Genomic DNA, 6,057 nt, shown 5'->3' with positions numbered 1-6,057 from the left:
TAAGTATGACGATGAGGACCATCTCCTTCAACTTGTTGGCTGAGACGACTCTCTCTAGCTTTTCGACTCTTGTCTTTGAAATGATCTGAATTCCAACGCGCTAAAAGAGCGTTGAAGATGTCATATGTCGCCCACAATGGTCTCTCCCCCTTTTTGTCGTACTTTCGCTTTGCATTGCTCATGAGAAGTTTGATTCTCGTCTGGCCCAACATGTTAAACTCCTTGTAAACTCTTTCGATGATCGATTTTTTCCACCGAAAAGTTTGTTAGAAAAAAAATACACATATTAGAACTAATTTAATAATTAGTTTATAACGAATTAATATTATATTTTAATACTTACAATAAAAGATAGCCACCACTGCCGGCGAATGTGGTCTGGAGCTACAGTCCAAGAATAATACAGCTCAGGCATACGAGCTGTAATTATTCTAGTTAGAACGCTTTTTATTTGATCATCATTAACTCCAAACCTATAACATAAACATATTAGTTAGTAAATTCAATAAAATTAAAAAAAAATAAAAATATTATAATTATACCATAATCCATCATCGCGATCAGGATCGATGATGGGAACGGTGCGACTATCGAAAGCATCCAGTGTTGCCTCGACATCGAGCATCGTATCCTCGTCGAACACGGGCGATGCATCAGGAGGAAGTGGCAACTGTGATGATGGTGGAGGTGGGGGTGGAGGCGCACCAGCAGATCCCGCCAATAATCCTCCGCCTCGATGAAATCTGGTAGCAAACTATAATAATATATTTAATTAGTTAACCATTATTATTATATATAATATAACTGCAAATTTAAAAATTAAAAAATATAAATAAATGCAAAAAATGTAAAAAAAAATTATACCATGTTTATGTGTCTCTCTGCGAATCCCTCTAAGTTTTTTTGCGTTTTTTGTTTTGAGATTGAGATTGGAATGAAGGAAAAGAAAAGCGCTGGCGGATTTATAGACGAGATAACGGACGCCCGTTGATATATGGTGATCAACGGGAATCAGTTGATATTTTCCACGGATTTTAAGACGTTCTGATTGGCGGATGAACGTATCAACGGACATCCGTTGCAAATATCCACGGACACATCAATTCCGTGGAAATTTGTTACGGACATCCGTTGATATATGGCTGCATTTAATTGCAGATCTGGAGAAACATCAACGGATATCCGTTGATAACTTCGGGAATTGGAAGTGTCAACGGAATTCCGTGGATATTGTCAACGGAAATCCGTGGACATGTCTTTGAATTTAATGTCGCATCCTGCAGGTTATTCAACGGTTATCCGTTGACATAATCAACGGAAGTCCGTTGATGGTTTTAAAAATATGTAAAAATAAATAAAATCCGAAAATAAAAAAACGAAAAGTTTAAAATATTCAACATATTACAAAAATATATAAAAATTACAGCGAATCGTTATCATTTTCACTTTCGGATGATGTATCATTGTGATCAGAAATAAATTCGTCGGGTTCAACATGGGTAAAATTATCAATATCTTCATCTTCCACATCCGCAATTACAAGTGTATCTTCAAAATCTTCAAGTCGAATAGGACGCACTGAATTTTCACTCGGGTCTTGCACCGCATCTTCAAAATCTTCAATTATTGTTGATGAACTGATCACCATTTTTCGAGGATTGATTTTCACCACATCTGACCATTGATCTTCTTTGCGTCTTTTATGTTGTGATATAGGATATTTTGGGTAGGGAATGAAACAGACCTGATCACTTTGATCCGAGAGAATAAAAGGATCATATTTAGGATATGCTCGTGTTGGATTGATGTCGATTCCTCCCCATTTGTTTTTCCGCGTTCCACGTCCCGTGGTTGTATCGAACCAATGACATCGAAAGACCACTGTTTTCAGACCGACTAATCCGGGATATTCGATCTGGATGATCTGATGTAAAACTCCAAAAAAATCCGGATCATCTGATGAATAACTGTAATTCGAACTCTTGATGCACACTCCGTAGTTGAACGTATTACGATGTTTCCCATGTTCATACGTGTGAAATGTATATCCACGCGTGAACATGATCGGCCATGATATCACTCTTTTGCTGGGCCCTTGTGATAAATCTCATACCCAATGCAGAATTCTCTCGTTACTTAAAGATTGAACCTACAACAAAACAAGTTGTTATTCGGTTAGCTATCATTGATGATTAAATACTATTATACATATCCACTTACATAGTCTTTGAACCAAGATGCGTAGTTTTCTTGATTCAATTCGTCGAAAGCTTCACCGCTTAAATTTGGGTAAGCTTCTAAAACATGCTCCTCAAAGATCCTGCAATATATTGATACGTTGAATATTCAGTTTCGCTGACATAAGATCAAATATTGGAATGTATATACCGATAGTATACATATGTACGTGTACATACCTCTCGTAATGACGAAGTTCTGCGCAATTCAATAAAATATAAGTAGCGAGATGGTTGTACTCCTGTACAGTTAACCACTGTTCCTCTGATTTACCATCCATCCGGCCCGTCGACATAAAAATCTCCGGAATATCGTTCTTAAACCGAGATTCATAATGATATAGATATGTATCCAAATCATTATTCTCTGATCTTCGTTCCTTCGTCGGAGTTTGAGGTTCAAAATAATATGAGCTAAAATATGTGATTTCTTCCAAAATTACCTCCACATCCTTTGCACTTTATATGCCCAAAATTACCAGTTGTGCCAATCACCAAATCCTTTGCACTTTATATGCCCAAAATTACCTCCACATCGAACGGATTCTTGCAAATCGTCAATAACACCGCTGTTTATCCGTTCAGAATATATTTGGAAGCCTGTCTGCAATATTGGAGCATACTCTTTAACAATTCTACCTTTCAAAAATGCAGTACGGTTTTGCCGTAATGAATGATGCATTGGAAGAAACCGTCGATGACAATCGAACCAACACGATTTTCGGCCGTGCTTTAAGTAAAACGCATTAGTTTCTTCCATACAATATGGACACGCCAATCTTCCATGTGTGCTCCATCCAGATAGCATACCATATGCAGGAAAATCGCTGATCGTCCATAGAAGCACGACTTTTAATGTGAAATTTTGTTTCACACTAACATCATATGCAGGAACTCCAATGTTCTACAAATATGTCAATTCCTTAATTAAAGGTTGTAGAAACACATCAAAACTCTTCTTCGGGTGATCTGGTCCAGGAATCAACAATGTTAGAAATATAAATTCTCTTTTCAGACACATCTCCGGAGGCACATTATATGGCGAGAGTATCACAGGTCATAATGAATATTGCATGTCAGATTGTCCGTACGGACTAAAACCATCCGTGCATAAGCAGAGATAAACATTCTGAGGCTCAGCAGCAAAATCAGGGAATACCTTATTGAAATCTTTCCATGCAATGCCATCGGATGGATGTTGCATATCTTCTGTCGAGCTCGAATGATTTGCATGCCATCTCATATGTGATGTTGTTTTCTCAGATTCATATAACCTTCTCAATCTATACGACACAGGCAAATAGAACATCTTCTTATACGGCACATTTCTACGAGATCTTTCCTTACTCGGTCGATATCTATTCGCTCCACAAAATTTACACTGCATCAACTCTTTATCAGTATCCCAAAAAAGCATGCAACTGTTTTTGCAGCCATCAATCTTTTCATGAGGCATTCCCAAATCCTTCAAGATTGATTTTGTATCATAATACGATTGCGGAGCTTGATTGTTTTCAGGTAAATACTCACGCAATGTCTTGCAAAACGAATCCATGCAATTCTCAGTAACATTATAATCTGTTTTCATGCTCATCAATCTTGATGCTAATGATAATCGAGACTGACCTTGTTTGCATCCTTCGTATATAGGATGATTTGCCATCGTGAGCATGTCAAAAAATCCTTTTGCATCATTATTCGGCTCCTCTTCTGCTTGTTGAACTTGCTCAAATACCCCGGGAAAAGCATCTGTCACCATTTGAGCATACAGATTTCTTGTTTCAAAATCAAAAGATTGATTTTCTCCAGTTGCTTCTACCTCCTCTGTCTGTGTCCATACAACAGTATTCGCCATTGTCCTGACTTCTTCTCCATGCATATGCCATACGTAGTAATCATCCATAAAACCCCTTCGATATAGATGTTTGCAGACCACTTCTTGGCTTAGAAATTTTAAATTTCTACAATCTTTACATGGACATTGCAATTTTCCACGCTGTTGACACAAAGGTTGCATTGAAGCAAAACTCATAAATTGCTCCAAACCGGCACAGAACTCCGGTGTAACTTCTTTTGTTGTTGGATCTTCTCTACGATACATCCACTGCCTTGAAACATGTATATTTTGGTTTGAGGAAGAAGAAGACATTTTGAGAGATTTTGGTAGTAATGGGAGGGGGGAGGCGCCGTGAGGTATATAAAGGATATATCAACGGACATCCGTTGCCAAAATAACGGCTACATGTATCAACGGACATCCGTTGCAAATAGTAACGGATATCCGTTACTATTTTCAACGACGATATCCGTTGATAATATACCGTTGAAAATAAGCCACGCCTGTGTTCCGTTGAATATAATCGTTGATATATATCAACGGATATTTACGTTGCCATTCCATTGTAATTATCAACGGAATATCAACGGACATGTTCCGCTGCAAAATCCGTTACTATTTCGTTGATCTCCGTTGACATTTGCAACAGATTTTTTCCGTTGATAATCTGTTGAAATATTAGCAACGGGATTTTCCGTTGATAATTTCCGTTGATATAAGCCTGTTTTTTGTAGTGTGAGAATCACGATTTCTCCATACTGCCTCACCAAGATAATCAAGCATGCTCAGCTAGGGCATGACCCGTAACCATGACGATCGATGCCTTGACAGTTGCTCTACTAATGGGCGGTAATAGCTTGAGATTAATCATGAGGAAAATGACAAAATTTCGGACTTGAGAAGTGTCTGAGGTCCAGTCCAGAGCTGACCAGAATCTGGTCCGCCGGACTGACCTTGGTCAGCTTCTCTGGTCCGCCGATCTGTCCGTTTTGAGAAAAATTCTGAGCTTGGTCCGGGGCTGACCAACTTTTGGTCAGCTTCGGACCAACTCAGTCTTTTTCTCCTCAGACTTACTTGGAATCGAACTCCGTTCGAAACTGAGCTTGGTCCGGGGCTGACCAAACTTGGTCAGCTCCGGACCAAGTCAGTCCGTTTCCTATCTGCTCCGAGCTGACCAAAGAGACGGAGTGCAGTTCAACTGGGCTTGGTCTGGCTGACTGCGGACAGATCAGATTCGGGACAGATTTTTCGGGCTTCAAAAATTAAGGTTTCGCCCTGGTTTCGTCGCACCGTTAACCCGTCCCAGACTCCATACCATCCATGCATCATTCAACAATCACAAATATCATTAAACATGCATAGATTCAATGATTACATGCAATTTAACGATTAAATCATGCAATCATACAACAAGCACGGCGATATACAGGAACTAGGCTCTAATACCACTGTTAGGAATCTACGGGTTCCTAGCATGCGATCATATCGATCTAGGGTTTGGTTTACTAGGTTTCATGCAGCGGAAAAAATATCTAAACCTAGTCAAACATCACACGCAACCAAACTTTCAAAACCCGAAAGATCGTGTATATCACCGAGGGAATCGTTACTTACCTCGTTCTCGATGAAACTTGAAGTTAATTTCGATCCAGAGCCTATTCTAAATCACCTAGGACTGAAGTTACAGTCCCTCTACACGTATCCACACCGACGGGAAGGATTCGAAACGATTTGGAAGGATAGTCTGACAACTTGTTTTTCCCATTTTGACGGTCCTTAATGCATTTTAGCACATCATCTAGTAAATCTGCATAGAAAAACCGCAAAAACTCGATTTCAGGTGATCAGTTAGAAGATTCATGAGCGATAGAGTAGAAATCTCTTGAGAGTATAGATGAACCCGGCTTAGTTATCTAAGCGCCCGAATGAATAGTCGGATTTATCCGAAAAGGTAGCTTAACCTGAGGAATGATCTATAGGTTA

The sequence above is a fragment of the Tarenaya hassleriana genome, unplaced genomic scaffold, assembly GCF_000463585.1.
Source record: "Tarenaya hassleriana unplaced genomic scaffold, ASM46358v1 Cleome6, whole genome shotgun sequence".
Taxonomy (NCBI): Eukaryota; Viridiplantae; Streptophyta; class Magnoliopsida; order Brassicales; family Cleomaceae; genus Tarenaya; species Tarenaya hassleriana.
Note: the sequence above shows the minus strand (reverse complement) of the source record.